The sequence below is a fragment of the Lathyrus oleraceus genome, chromosome 6, assembly GCF_024323335.1.
Source record: "Lathyrus oleraceus cultivar Zhongwan6 chromosome 6, CAAS_Psat_ZW6_1.0, whole genome shotgun sequence".
Taxonomy (NCBI): Eukaryota; Viridiplantae; Streptophyta; class Magnoliopsida; order Fabales; family Fabaceae; genus Lathyrus; species Lathyrus oleraceus.
The window spans coordinates 507,393,697-507,409,617 of NC_066584.1; the positions used below are offsets into that span (position 1 = coordinate 507,393,697).

The 15,921-nt window shown below is 36.2% G+C and overlaps 1 long non-coding RNA gene across 2 annotated transcripts; it reads right to left on the minus strand.

Moving 5' to 3' along the window:
* Nucleotides 1-2,207: 2,207 nt before the first annotated feature.
* Nucleotides 2,208-4,168, minus strand: LOC127097792 (uncharacterized). 2 transcript variants are annotated; one of them, XR_007793175.1, is made up of 4 exons: nucleotides 3,771-4,168; nucleotides 3,205-3,349; nucleotides 3,015-3,128; nucleotides 2,208-2,472 (listed from the first exon to the last, which is right to left on the minus strand). It is a non-coding gene; the product is annotated as an uncharacterized LOC127097792 (long non-coding RNA). The 2 variants fall into 2 exon arrangements; XR_007793176.1 differs by lacking the exon at nucleotides 2,208-2,472 and adding an exon at nucleotides 2,483-2,768.
* Nucleotides 4,169-15,921: the final 11,753 nt, after the last annotated feature.

Consider the following 15,921-nt stretch of genomic DNA (forward strand, 5'->3'; position numbering starts at 1 on the left):
GTGGAAAGCCAATCATTTGGTGTTCAATCAAAGGGTGAAACCCTAATTCTTGTTGCTTGGGCCTTGATTCACAAAGTTTGCAATCATGGTATTCACTTATGCATAAAACCCTAATTCTTGGTCTTTGGTACCATGGAACTGTAGGAGAATTGCCATCCAAGGCGCAGCGGAATTTAAAAATTTCTCCATTTAGTGATCCTTACGAATGGGCATGATCAGTGATAGAATCGTTACCTCTTGTGGCGATTCAAACCTTTGGTGCAGATCTCTTGAAACGACCAAAACCTTGGATACTAATCCACGGGGCGATCACGAACGTTGAACGATGACAACGTCTCTACTCAGTCCACACGAACAGATTCCTTCAATCGCAGTGCTAGCTGTTATGAATGAAGGCTTTGAGTGAGAGAGAGATACGAAATTCCAACTCTTTAGTTGTGTTGTATTCCCATACAAAGCTTCTGCACAAGAGCTCTATTTATAGAACCACTTGTGTGGGCTTCAAGCCAAAAAGGCCACTTAAATGTATTTTGGCCCATATCTCATAATATGCCAAAATCACTTAAGTATTTGGTACCTTACCATACTTCGTATTCTTCTTAAGTACACCGTACCTTACGATGTTCCTTAATTATTCTATCTCTCATCAATCCGTCCTTTGTGTGTGACCCTATAGGTTTTCGCGACGTTGGCAATTATATTAAATCACCCATTTAACATAATAAACAGTGAGCGGTATCTAGCAACACATCACTGCTACCCAAGTCACGAAAATGTCATGTGATCTGACAAAACCTCCTGTGATAATAATTATGTGTATAATTACCCCTTTGCCCTTATGTCTATATTGAACACAAGGTATAGACCGTGTCACCCTTGTCCAGTTCAATATTGGGCCCATAGACATTTATCCTGTTACGCAGGATGGGCAAATTCCATCTAGGACACTCATGTCCCTCAGCATGCTTTGTGGAGTACCCATCAACTGTCTTTATGGTTATCCAGTTACGGACAACGTTGGATCAGCAATAAAGCACTCGACTCTACATCTAGGATCCATAGTGGTTTCAGGTCGAAGAGTGGTATACACTATTATCACCATGAGAATAACTTATGACACTTTGCATAACTTTCTATATAGTATTCTCATAGCGGGTCAATCCGGTATAAATATTACTCCTAATATTCATACCTATGTTTAAGACTTGATAACTCTTTATCCATGATCCATGAGATGTGATCATCAGTCTACAAGCATAATAGTCTTAATGCTTTAATGTTATCCCACTTCACATTAAAGCTCGACTACGAATACTTTAAGAATAGTGTCCTTATGTTTAATGTGTTCTCATGATTAAGTCACACTTAATACATTAAACGGACTATCTATTCCAGGGACTTTATTAATCAACCATAATAAAGAAAATGCCTTTAAATAATTCGATACAAGTACCAAAAGTATTGGCCTCTAGGGCTTACACCAACAGGAACATGTGAGCTTGTGTTTGATCACCAAACCTTAACCTTGGGGGCCATTTGTTGGAGATTTGATTGTGGAGCCTTGTGCTTGGTTTGAGGTTTTTGATTAGGTGGTTTGCATCTTGAAACCCTAATCATGGATATTTGGCATTTGGGGACAGTATAGCGTGACTATTGGTCTTGTGATTGACTGAAACCCTAATTCATTAGAGTGTGGTTCTTGATGACTATGGTCTGCATCATCAATCACCAAGTGTGTTATTGTTCTTGGGAATCATTCATCAAGTTGACCATTGGATTTATATATCTACATGCTTGATGACCCATCTGATCTAAGGCCTTGTTCAAGCTTTCATCCAAGTCATGTTGCATTCTATTTTTCCATTCAAGTCCATTGATTCTAGGTCTATAGTGCATTCACGTCCATAGACCCATGCTTCATAGTTCATTGGCTCATGATCTCCTAGTCCATTGATTTCATTGTTTCATAGGGCATTCTTGGTCCATTGTTCGCACGGTTCACTATGCCTCCTTAGTCCATTAATCTTTGATTCAAGGTGCATTCATAGTCCACTTGTTCTAGTCTGTTGGTTCATATGTCATCATGCAATCATAACCATTTGTTCAAGTGATCATGATTCATTTCAAAGTTGTTTCAAACTTGGAATTTGGAAGGCAAAATGATAACTTGAAAAATAAGGCATTGTTTCTTAGAATCCAAAAGACCATTTCCATTCAAAATATTGTTCATTCAATCATAAGATTGTCATTTACATGGTTCATACAAGAAAATTACAAAAATGTCAAGTTTGACCTACAATTGACTTTTGGTCAACTATTGACTTTTTAGTCAACCAGTTGACCAAAGTCAACTGACCTATTCCAATGACCTAACCTTAATTTCTACATGAAGTCTATGTCATTTCCAATATTTCCATGTGATTCCATTACCAAGTTTATTCATGAACAAGAAAACCACATTTTGCACCAAGCCTTATTTGCCATCAAAATTGCCATGCCAGCCTTGAACTCAACATGTCATTTAGCAATCCAATAAATATACATACATGATTCAAGGCACACACACATACATAATCCAACATTTAACTACAAACATACATTTGCAAACAAGTATCTAAGGCTTAGAGACATGAATCAAACACAAACATTAAGTGCAAATAGACATACTACATGTCATGCCCTGCTACAACCTGATACAATGCATGATCCTAACCTAACATGATGCATACTAATACTTACAACCATTCATAAGCAGCTACCATGTTAACCTAGTAAAGAAAGTGACATTCAAATAGTCAGCAGCAAAACACACATTCATTAAGCGAATTGTACCAACCAATATCAACATGGTGCATTGCATATAAAACCATATAGAAGCCAAGTTTACAGGTTCAATTTCTACCTAATTGACTTAGTTACTAACAACATTTAACCATATTTCATAACAATCTCAACATGTGCAACTATGAGTTCAACATAAATTGAATCGAAGAGGAAAGTATGCATCACAATACCTTGACCTGCAGCATGAATGCGACAACATTGCTCATCCATTAAGTTGCTCCTAACACCTAACCATTCAACCAGTTTTTGCATTACCTTGCCTTGCATTTGAGTTACAACTAAACCTGCATCAATAGGTCATCATTAGCCTAACAAACCTGCATTTGCCAATCAATTAACCAAAACCTGTTGAAACATTACCTGCTCCTGCAGGTCATCAACCTGTAACCTACAAATTAAACACGACCTGCATTTGTCAAGCAACTGTCCCCTACAACAAAACCTGTTTGGCAGGTCATCACCATTTATAATCCCCAACACTTGACACGCTTCATTCAACCATCACCTGCATTAACCAGACACATTTGATTACTAACTGAATTTAAAATCTAACTAAATAACTAACTTCAAAAGTGGAGATTAACTAAAAATAGTTCCTAATTGAAAATCCAAATACCCTATAAATAACAGAGTGAACTCACTTCTAACAACTTTTCACCTTGATCAAGTTAAGAGAGTTAACTCTTTTAACTCTCTCCCTCACTATAAAATCACGATTCACTCTTCATTTTTCGGTTCACCTTTCATTTTCCCAGAAATTGAAAACTCTCTCAATCTCAAATCCTTTCAACCACACATTTCTCAATTCACTCTTTCACTCGCACAACTCACACGCAGGAGAAGAAGAAGACTCAAATCATAGCAGAAGTAAGAAGAAGAAGGATTGGAGTAGAAGAATAAGAAGTTCAAGAAGTGAAGACTCGTACCTAAAACAATCACTATCAAGACCTTCGTTTGCTCCGAGCTCAAACTTCATTTCTCCGGCAGGTAGGTGCCATTTCATCATCTTCAGGCATTGTTCTAGTTACCACCATGTAGGGGAGATGTCGGGGAATTAAAGCCCTAAACTCAAGGACTTTGATTCCTCCATATAAGAGTTAAATTTTTGAATCTTTGGTTAGGGTTCTTAGAGATTTTCTGCTCGATTCGGGGTTGTTATGAAGAATTGGTAGAAATTGATTTGTGATTTGGTTAGGGCTTAGGAAATGGATTGATTTGGTATATTTGGTTATGCATTTGGTGCTCCGCCGTCGCCAGTGGTGAGCTTCAGTGTGGCGGAGCTGCTCATGTTATAGTGATGATAGCTTGAACATGTTAAAACTGAGAAACATGTGAACCACATGCTCTATAGTTGAAGTTGAGCTTTCCTTTCCCTTACATTTCCGTAATGGGCTCAAAACCCCCTAAGGCCCAATTATTTTCTTTTCGCACCCAGTTAGTTCCTTGCACCTCCCCTGTTCACAAGTTGAATGGCATATGGGCCTCATACGTGGGTCATGCGCCCATTTCATCCCTGCACCCTATCTTTCAGTGATACCCCATGTTTTTAATTTCTTGTATTTTTGTTTTTTTTATTTTTTTATTATTATATTTTTAGCATTTGTTTTGACGAATAAAATAGTTAGAAAATAAACAATTTTTTTAATTCATTTTTTTAGAATTAATTGTTCTTTTTTAGAATTAATGATAATAGTTCTTAAATTTTTGAATTAATTGAGTTTAATCATGTTTGTGAAGTTGATTAGAATTTTGATTCTTTTTTAGATTTAATTATTGTAGATAATTGATAACCAATGCATCACTAGCATGTTCCCTTAATTTTAGGTTATTTCTAGAATTATGATTAATGTAATTTGATTAATTCATTAAGATTTTTAGGTTATTAATCCCTTGTACATAATTTCACAAATGATTATATCCCTATTGATTAAATTGATCAAAGTTGTTTTGATCAACTAAATTCTTTGACTTGTGATCATTCCCTCAGTCTATACAAGTGATCAAAAGACCATTGATCACTTGATAAGGCTAGTCCCTCGTACTGAAGTTGCATTGGATATCAAGACATCAATTCAAGTTCAAGACTTCACATCTCAAGTCAGTACAAGTCATACACTGCAGACAGACTGAACTACTATTCAAGCATAACAAATGTTTTGTATCAACACTTGTCAATCATGATTCAAATTATGCACCATGAACCTTACATTTTGGAATGTATTTGATGAACTATAAGGTCATGCAAATAATACTTCTAATTGTTGTCGTCCTTGCTAGTGGTGCATATGTGTTGAAATAATCAACACATTCCTTTTGTCTAAACCCTTGAATATTAATCTATCATTGTAGGTGTTTAGTGTATCATCACTATGATACTTCCTTCTAAAAATCCACTTGCATCCAATAGGTTTTGATCCTTTAGGTAGATCGACAAGTTCTCAAGTATGGTTGACATTGTTGAATCCATTTCGTCTTGGATAACATCCTTCTAAAAAGCGAAGTCCTTTGAAGCTATTGTTTCCTTATAAGTCTTAGGATCGTCTGCCACTTGAAGAATAGGAACCTTACAAATAAAATTCTTACTATTTCCTTTCATTGGATAAAAGAAGTAAATTGACTATCAATTTTGTTCGGTCCTAGATCCTTAACCTTTCAGACTCTCTTGATTATTCTAAGTTTGAGTTGTTTTTCAACAGTCCATGAAGAATGTTCCTCACGAGATTCTTCATTAGTGATGAACTTTCAATTTGTGTTTCAACAATTTGTGGAGAACCTTCCTCACGAGGTTCTTCATTTGTGAAAATCTCGAATTCCTTATCCTCTATGATTAGGTTCACAAAGAATTCCACATCTCAAAATTTAATAGTTACCCCAAATTCAAAGATCTATATAAGTAATAATCTATATTTGAATAATATATATATATCATCGAACACAAACAACTCACATAGTATATGAATCAAAGTTCAATTATCATTTAAAAAATCATAGAATTTTTATGAATTTGACCACTTTGATATTAACAAACTCAATTTTAAAATTAATTTCAAAGTACAATTTATTAATAAAAAATATATTTTGTGCAGTGTTGGTCATACCAAATTCATTGCCGTAGAAGTATGTTATCACATATCCATGTTCATGGAAAAAGACTTTGATCTAAGTATGTATAATAGTATTCACTTACAGTGTATCACGATCATGATTACTTTTACTCACACCAATACCACATTTTCATTATATATGTATGAGTTTAGAATTGGTTACTATGCATACATAAATATGTTTATAATTTATGATAAACATTTGCTTTGAAAATTATTTTGATCTTATGAGAAATTTATATGAACCAAATGTTTATATATATATATATATATATATATATATATATATATATATATATATATATATATATATATATATATTTTGGTATGATTATAAATATAGTGCATCAGAACCAATCGTTTCAGTACATAATATAATTGATATGCATCACTAAGCATGGAAAATATGAAAGATTCATTGCTGAGAAATACAATTAAATTCTAAGAATTGATGTTTTTCTTTCCCGTGAAAAGTATCATTAACTTTTCATTTAAAAACTTTTTAATACTAAAATGCATATCTATTAAGTATGATTTGCCAAAATGAAAATTTTCATATCCTTTAACGTAGAAATATAGAAAATTACATTACAAATCATAATGACTTTCGAAATGAAAAAACGCATGACAAAATGAATCACATTGATATATATAATTTATTATTTTTAATTATAATTTTATATCAATTAATTATTATTAGAAAATCACAATCTAAATAATCAAGACTTTGATATCAAGTGTTAGAAATTTTATATTTGATCTTCATTTTATGATTTTCGCGATGCTCTAATTTTTATGAGAAACAATAAGAACTTAGCTGGATTCATAATACCGATTATTTTGTGTTATGCGCTGAGTTCCTCTATTTGATGTTTGAAACAGAAGCCTTGCTATCCATTATTCGCAATACTATAAGATTGTTAGAAAATTAAATTATAAATCAAATGGATCGAGTCTAGAATCGTGAATGAATCACTTTCTTTATAGTATTTCAAACACTCTCAGATTGTCTTAGAGTTTCTATGCAGGAATACCCAGGATAATTCAGCCTATACTCGAGTTTGTACAAGATCGATAAAAACTCGAATGTAGGGAAGATGAAATCCGAAATTTTGTGTGAAGAAGATAGACTTTTTAAATGTGTTTTTCTGAATTCGAAATGCTCAACTTATAGGTCAAACTTGTGTTGTTTCATAAGGTTGCGACCCTCGATGAAACACACACTTTCAAAAACACTTATGCTAAATGTTGTATTGTTTCGCATATAGCAACACTTTTTAAATATGTTGCATTGTTTCGCCTATAGCAGCGCTTTTTAAATGTTCATTATTTCGCCTACAATAACAGTTTTCAAAGGTTGCCTATTTCAGACTTCAAGCCTACTGCAACACTTCACAAGTGTTGCCTATTTCTGAATTTAAACCTACTGCAACACTTCACAAATGTTGCATATTTATGAATTCAAAAATCAATCTTCACTTGAATATTTTATTGTCATTTTGGAACACATTCAAAATTATTAATTTTTAATAATTTACAACAATCCCCCACTTGTTCTAATAATGACAAGACCAATTCAGAAAAAGAGAGGAAAAGAATGTTAATACAATTAAGTATCTTTCTATTTGAACTTATCCTTAGTAAGGATAACGCTAAGTTTAATCGGAATGTTAGGTATCTATGCTTTGAACTGTTATACCTTATAATTATATCGGTGTTACCTCACACGCATTCTTTAATGGTTCTTTGCCTACATCTCTCGCCTAGCACTATTTATAACCATATGCTTTTCCTATTTCCGTGAATTTTTCATGAGAGAAACTCCAACTCTCACTTTGAGACAACGCCATCTCGAAATTCATATATGTGAAGTTCATTTTATATCTATTTCTTGAGATACATATTCTCGATATAAAACTTCATTAAAAGTTTGAAAAAGCTCAACCCTCAAAATGTAATAGTCAACCTTGTCACATAATGTTGTGTAAACATCAAAATCAACGACTTGTTGTTACCCATTGAATCTCAGGTTAAGGTTAGCTAACTTCATATTGGGATGCTACTGTTGTTGGAACCCTTATTCAAGGAGTTTCAATCACATGCCTCTCGAGGTAATCTTTACTAAATCTCTGGTCAGTGTTTTAGTAAATGGATAACACAAAGTTTAATCAGAATGTTAGGTAGTTATACTTTGAACTGTTATCCCTTGTAATTATAACGGCATTATCTTACACACATTCTTTAATGGTTCTTTACCTACATCTCTCGCCTAACACTATTTATGGCCATGTGCTTTTCCTGTTTCCGTTAATTTTTCATGAGAGAAACTCCAACTCTCACTTTGAGACAACACCGTCTCGAAATTCATATATGTGAAGTTCATTTTATATCTATTTATTGAGATGCATATCCTCGATATATAACTTCATTAAGAGTTTGAAAAAGATCAACCCTCAAAATGTAATAGTCAACATTGTCACAGAATGTTGCATAAACATCAAAATTAACGACTTGTTGTTACCCATTGAATCTCATGTTAAGGTTTGTTAACTTCATATTAGGATGCTACTGTTGTTGGAACCCTTATTCAAGGTGTTTAAATCACATACCTCTTGAGGTAGTCTTTACTAAATCTCTGGTCAGTGTTTTAATAAATGGATCAAGAAAATTATAGCTTAATTGTATATGAATGAAATGATTATACCCTTAATCAATTTTCTCACAAAAGAATGTCTAAGTCTTACTTAACTAGACTTTCTGTTATATAGTATTTGTATGCTCTAGGTAAAGTGACTTGACTACCGCAATGCATCAACGCCTTTGAAACATTGTCTTTAGTCAATGGTTGAGAGAGTGATCCATATTTGTTTCATGCTCTTCCAAAAAATTGAACCCTGGCTAGTGTAAATATCAAATGCAGATTTATGATATTCAACACTTGATATCTAACACGCATCGGTATATCCTTCTAATATGATAGGAAATATACCATAATAGAGACCAAGGTTTTTGGTTTTCATAAGATAGCCAAAAATTCTAACGATGGCCTTCCAGTGCTCACCATTTGGATTGCTAGTAAAATCTACTCATTTTATAATTGCAAATGCGATGTCAGGTCTAGTACATTGTATGCACTTGCATATTCCAATTGAGACACAACTCTTCCATCATTCTTTTGAAGTTTTACACTAGGATCAAATGGAGTATTCACTTTCTTGAAATGTAAGTGTTTGAACTTGTCAATTACTTTCTCAACATAATGGGTGGTGCAAGTACGAAAGATAGTTGTTTTGCCTCACATCACACTATTAATCATACTAAATCACACCGCATTTTTTACTCGGATTTCACATGTTTATTAGGTCTTTATTATCATTTTGCTTGTGTTATACTCTCTTTTATGTTGTTTTCAGATATTTAGCTCTTTTGGGACCCTTTTAGAAGAAACGAAGCAAAAAGACCAAAAATTAGGGTTTTTCGGCAAATATTGTACACATGGCGTTACACATGGCAGCCGCTATAGGAGAAACCATGACTCATCAGCCCTCAACCAGGAGGTAACCGCCACATTCCCATGAACTTTCTCATTTCCACACATGGCGGGCGCCACGAAGGGGCAGCGGGCGCCACCTTTGCAATTCACGTTCCTACTAAGGAGAAGTTGAAAGGCATCATGGTCTTTACAAACTGCTGAACTCCTCTATAAATAGGTCATTCCATTTTCATTTCCAAATCATCCAACTTAGTTTACAATACTAAGACTATATTTATCATATGTAAAAGTGGTAATTCGTCACATCGTGGGGTTATCGCACCTTAGTGAGATTGAGTTGGAGCACTTGATTTGTTGTCGTCTTTATCTTTAGAGTCGAAGGTTTATTTTCCTTGTACCAGATTTAAAGCCTCTGTTTGGAGCAGGTTCTTATTTAATCGCTTTTATTTATTTTACTTGTCACGCTTTACTTTATTTAATTTCTGCTCACGCTTTACTTTATTTAATTTCTGTCCACGCTTTACTTTATTTAATTTCTGTCCACGCTTTACTTTATTTAATTTTTGTCCACGCTTTACTCGTTCTTTACGGCTTACATTCTAAAACAATTTTTCATCATGATCAATATCGTTGTGTTTGTTTGTATTACCATGTATGGGTTAATCTTTCGAAGGTTAGAATGTAAGGATCGCGGTTAAAGAGATGTTTCACATATTGAATCTGTAGAAATGCTTTAAAGGTTGTTTTGATTTTTAACTTGAGTTTTCTGAAACAAACTTGGTTAGTTTTAACTATTCAAGGAGTGCGAAAGCACCCTGGCTTAGTTAACTAGGAATTTTTATCACTTTAAAGAAAAACGATTTTTGAAACTGTTTTCGGACGCGTTGATAGATTTAAAACCAGGAAACTCCTTGGATAAAACTTTCCAAATCAAAATCACTTTTCAACTAAGTTTACGAGTCTTATTTCTTAAAAATAAGTTTAATACTTTAGCGTTTTGCGCACCTTTTATAAGTGACAATAAAAGGTCTTAATTTAACGGTAAACTCGATTTTGAATACGCGAAAGCAACAGTTCCTATTAAATGGATTCTTTTCAAGAGTAGAAAATATTGCCCCATAAATAGTTCTATTTAGACAATTGAAATATCGTTTAACTGGCGTGAAGTACATTCAAACATGTCTTTATCTGCACTGTATTTATTACTTCCTTTATTTGCTGTTATTTTGCAACATCAATACCTCTTTCATACCGCCTTAGATAAACACCGTAACGATAGTAATCGATAGATTGACGATTTGGTCTCTGTGGGATCAATATTCTTTTATATTACTCTGACGCGATTCGTGCACTTACGAACACAGCGATCAAGTTTTTGGCGCCGTTGCCGGGTGTAGCACCTCAAATTTGCACCCCCCATTCATTCATACATTTTCATTTTTAGGTCATTGACATCACATTACATTCACATGGCACATTGCATTGTATTCAGTCAACTGTAACTGGCATCAAGAGGATTCATCTGTGCAAGAGACCAAGGTTTTTCTTGAGGCAAAAGCAACATGAGTATCCTAGAGAGCTTATATGAGTCAAGGTTCAGTTTGAAGCAACTTGACCAATATCAGAGGCTCAGAAGTCATCAGTACATGTCCAGGTCATCTGAGGCCCATAAAAGTCAACTGAAAGTCAACTGAGGGCTAGGAGGTGGAGAAATGGTTTGAGACACTTCATTCATGTCCCAAAGAGGTCTATTCATCATGACAAGTGTCTACATTGAATATTTTGAAGCCAGGTCAAAAGTTTCCAAAAATTGAAAATGACTTGTAATTTGAAAGTTCCCAAAAATGGCGTTTTTGGACCAACTTCAACTCAACTTTCCAACATCAAATAAGCTTCAAATGAAATTTTGTCCAACATGAAAGTTGAAGATCTTTCTTTCCCATTTCCAAAAAGTCCAAGATCATGAATTTAGGACGAATAGTTAAGGAGTTATGATCAAATCATTGCAAAGTGTGCATGAAACTTCAAAAGGCCATATCTTTTGAACCAAGACTCCAATTTGAGTGCTCCTTTTTGCATTGTTCTTCTCATGACATGAATTTTTCAAATAATTCATTACATGGCATGAAATTCATTCACACAACCATTTGCTCATGCATGCTATTTTTGAAGGGAAATTGCCAAAATCAAAATTGGTTGATCACATGCATATAATTCCAATGCCAATGTGTGCATGGGCTGATTTTGAATGAATTTGGGCACTCTTTGTGCACTGTTCACGTAGCCATTCCATGCATGAGGTGAAAATGGCAATTTGTGCACACACCTTATATCTTCATAATCTCAATTAACCATGGCTTAAAATTAATTTCAGATTAATTAACAGAGGGTATAAAGGCTTAATGGTAACTGTATTGCTGAGGATACCAAGTTTCAGATCTAGAAATCCCTCTTCACTCTCAATTTTCTCTTCATTGGTTTTCCAAAAATTTGCACATAAACCTGGAATTTTCTTGCATAATCATGAACATGGAGTGTTGTTAAGCAAGATTCAATGTGCATTTGGTGAATTTCAGCTCAGATTCGTGCATACCACAAGCTTGAATGCATTAATGGAAGTTCCAAATTAAGCTTGATTCTGGTCTTTTCACGTGCTGTTTCTTGCATATAATTTCAGTGGAGCTCAAAGGAGGTGAATCTGGAGATTGCTAGCTCTGGAAACCACTGTTTTCATCCACTACTCTCCAAGAAGGTTGGAAATCGAACCTCCTATTTCTCGTTTTTATTGCCATATTATTGTAGAGCTTGATTCCCTGATCATACTGATATGAATATTTTTTAAAATGGTTGAGTATTGGCTAAGTTATGCTTGATAGAAGTTTTGTAGATCCAAATATTTCCCTTCGATTCTCTTGATTTATGAGGAATTGGACTAAATGGATGATGGATTTGGAGCCTACGTGATCTAAGCTTGCGATTAGTGTATTGGTTTTTGAATTCTGGAAAAAATTTGCTAGGTCATCATTGTTCACCCGCCGTCTCCAAGAAGGAGACGGTTGTTTCCTCCCAAGCCTGGCCGTGCGCTACAGTACCAGGCGGCTCTGGTTTTTCTTGTTAGGGTTTTTGTCCCATTCGTGCCACGCAAGCGCTTACCTAGCAGAATGATAGGCCCTCGTTGCGTTGACTTGGCCACGCATACGCTAGACCTGTTGAGTGGGACGCCAGCGTGTTTTAGTGAAACACCGCGTTTTGATACGCCCCCCATTCGATTCCCACCTGCAGCACTTTTCCATTTCCAGTTTTAATACCATTTCCAATTATTTCAACATTATTTCAATTATTTTCTTCCAACTTCAAAAATTCATAACTGATTGAAAAATCATCCAAGTAATTCCATTCTTTTTGCTAAATGATCCTTGGAATGTCCTTTATTTTTTGGTGTGGATTTCATGTTTTTATCCTTTTTGGATTTTGAATTGTGTTGAGTTATGTGAACATGTGTACATTTGGACCTTGCTTCATTCTTTCTATCATAAAATGCTCAAAAATAATCCAATGGCCATGAAATTTTGTGTGTTGACTCTTAACATGTTGATTGACATTTGAGGCTTGGTTTGATATTTTTCTCATGTTCCATCCCTATTTTATGTACATGTTAATATGGTGTGACAATGCATGTCACACAATTGGATGTCCTATTTGATCATTTTCATTGATAGACCAATTGATCTCTTCTGTTTACAATTTTTGGTATGATGATTGTATTGGACTTTTTGTATACTCATGAAAATTTCCAAAATTGTTTGAGTCATTTCTGATTTAATGTGCATTTTCTCACTTGTATGTCCAATTGATGATCATGTTGTGTGCCCTTGCCATATTTTGTTCACCACATGACTTTGCTGGATGATTTTGATTTGGTCCTTTTTAGGGCTTGTCCTTACTTGATCAAATGTGATTCATGTTGAGTTTTAGCTTCTGTTTTGACTTTTTACCCCACCTTTGACCCTAGCCTTTGAGCTAGTGGTTTGTTCTCATCCTTTGGACTTTGTGTTTCAGGTTTCAAGCATTTAGCCACATTGGTTGAAATGATCTCATCACTTGAGATACAAGCTATTTTGGTTGACTAACCTTACTGTTTTGTAGGTCTTGTGGGTGATGAAATAATTTAGTTTGCTTGCATCTTAGGCCTTGCATTGATGTTGTCTGATGATTGGTTGTCTCACTGTTGGACTTTCTGATTGTTTTGTCTGAATACTATACTGATTGTTTGGTTGTTTACACAGGTACATTAGCTGCTTTAAGTTCATTATTTGAACTTTGCTTTGCTTGTGGTTGGCATACCACCCAGGTAATGACCTTTGACTTCATATAGTCTGGAAAACCTGCTATCTTTGGCAGGCACCTGTCTGAAGCCCTCCTTAAGAGGCAATGTTTGTGCTTGTTTATCTTTGTGCCTTGCATTTCAAGTCCTCCTAAGTGAAGAGGCAATTGGCAGATAGAAGGGATGTTTAATCCATCCCCTGCTAGTCAGTTGAGTCATTCATCTTGCTCGCACTACGTGTTGATGCACTTTGAATAAACACCCAAGATCATTGTCCAGAGTCAGTCATGTGGAGTAGGGTCCCTCATTCTGGATCCCCACACTTTCATTGAGTCAAGCTCACCCAGGCCCGGGTTAAGAGCTATGAGGTCTTACCCTCATCACCTTTCATCTGCTCACCCTGACGGTCAATGTCATTGGTTAAGAGCCCCCAGATACCTTTCCAGTTGGCTTGGTTGTCGAGGTTGATATGACCCCTTGACTAAAGCCCAGCCTTGATGTTTGAGCCCCTTGTTGGTGTGTTTACTTCATGCTGTATGAGTTTGTGTGGTGTGATTGTATTCCCTAGGTTTGCTAGACTCCGCGTAGTCTCTCGTTTGCATGTCAATTAAGGTAGCACGGTTCCTTCGTCTAGGACTTCCTTTCTTGCGTGAGCTTTCCTAAAACACAAACAAACATTATCCCCTCTTATGGACACGTTAACTCCTTCTACTACAGGTGAGTAAGTCTCCAAAGGTCGAGCATCCGGTAGATTGCGTAGCGACGTTGTCCACTTAAAAAAACACAAACCAACAGAAATAGCCTAGCCGAACTACGGCAACTCTGATTCTCATGTTCAGATGAGATACGTAGGCACGAGATGCGATGTCTTGTCGAGTTTGACTGACAACTAACTTTGATTCTTTTCTCTCGCCCCTGTTGCGATTGAGACCTTCCCTTTCTCTTGCCCTAGTTGCAATCGAGACCCTTCTTCTTCTTGTGTGTGTGCTTGGAGTCTGACGTAAGTCCAGCGATTGGCAGTCGGTTTCCTGTGTGTGGTTTGTTTGTGTGGAGTCTGACGTAAGTCCAGCTATTGGCAGTCAGTTTCCTGTTTGTGTTTTATTTGGCGTGCGTTAGCCGAGCTACGAGTGCTCTGATTCTTCCTCTAGTTAGAGAAGATATGTATGCATAGGATGCGACCCCCTAGCGAGCACGTTCCCATTTCCCCGAACTACGTCGACTCTGATGTCTGTGTCTGACCGGCTACGTAGGCCCAGGATGCGATATCCTGCCGAGTCCGCTTCTTCCGTCTTTCATCTGTGTTTCCTTCCAGCGTGTGTGCAGTGTTTGAGCAGTTATTTAGCAACCTTTCTTCTATTCTTTCTGAGTGTGGATCCCGTCGAGTACGACGGATGCGTAGGGGTGATAATACCTTCCCTTCGCATAACCGACTCCCGATCCTATCAATCTCTGGTCGTGAGACCATTCTTTTCCAGGTTTACTTCGAGCGTTTCCTTTCCCGCCTTTGGGATAAATAATGCACGGTGGCGGCTCTGTGTTTCTTTTCCCGCCGGTTTTTCGCGTAATGCGACAGCTGGCGACTCTGCTGGGGAATATCCCGAGAAGTTGACCTATCGCTGGTCCATCTTCCCTAAGCGAGTCAATCCTAGCGCTCTTTAGGATAGGGTTTGGTTGCTTTTACTGTTTTATTTATTGCATTTATTATCATGTTGTGATTGTATATGTTTGCATATATGTTTGCATCTATGTTTGCATGCATCATACTTTCACTATGTTGGTTGTGTATCTGTCTCTCTGTGGGGTGGGAGTTACAAGAGGTAAAAGGCCCAATACCCAGGTTATGAGTGAACTTTAGGACACCTAGGAATAGAGTGATTCATGGGAAGCGGGTGGTATGGCGCCACTTAGCGGAACATGATATCACGAGCAATTCAGATTCTGATGGGGTATTATCGTTGCATACATCTGGTGTGCATATGATGATATTCTTGAAAGGGTTGTTTGTCCTGCATTTCTCTTGACCTTACCCTGGCCTAGATGACACCCGCGAGTGGGGAGGGATTGAATCATTACAGGTACCGTTGGTGACTTGATTTGTTGGTGACTGTATTCTGGTGGTGACTTCTGTTTGGTCCTGATGGTAACTTGGTTCAGAA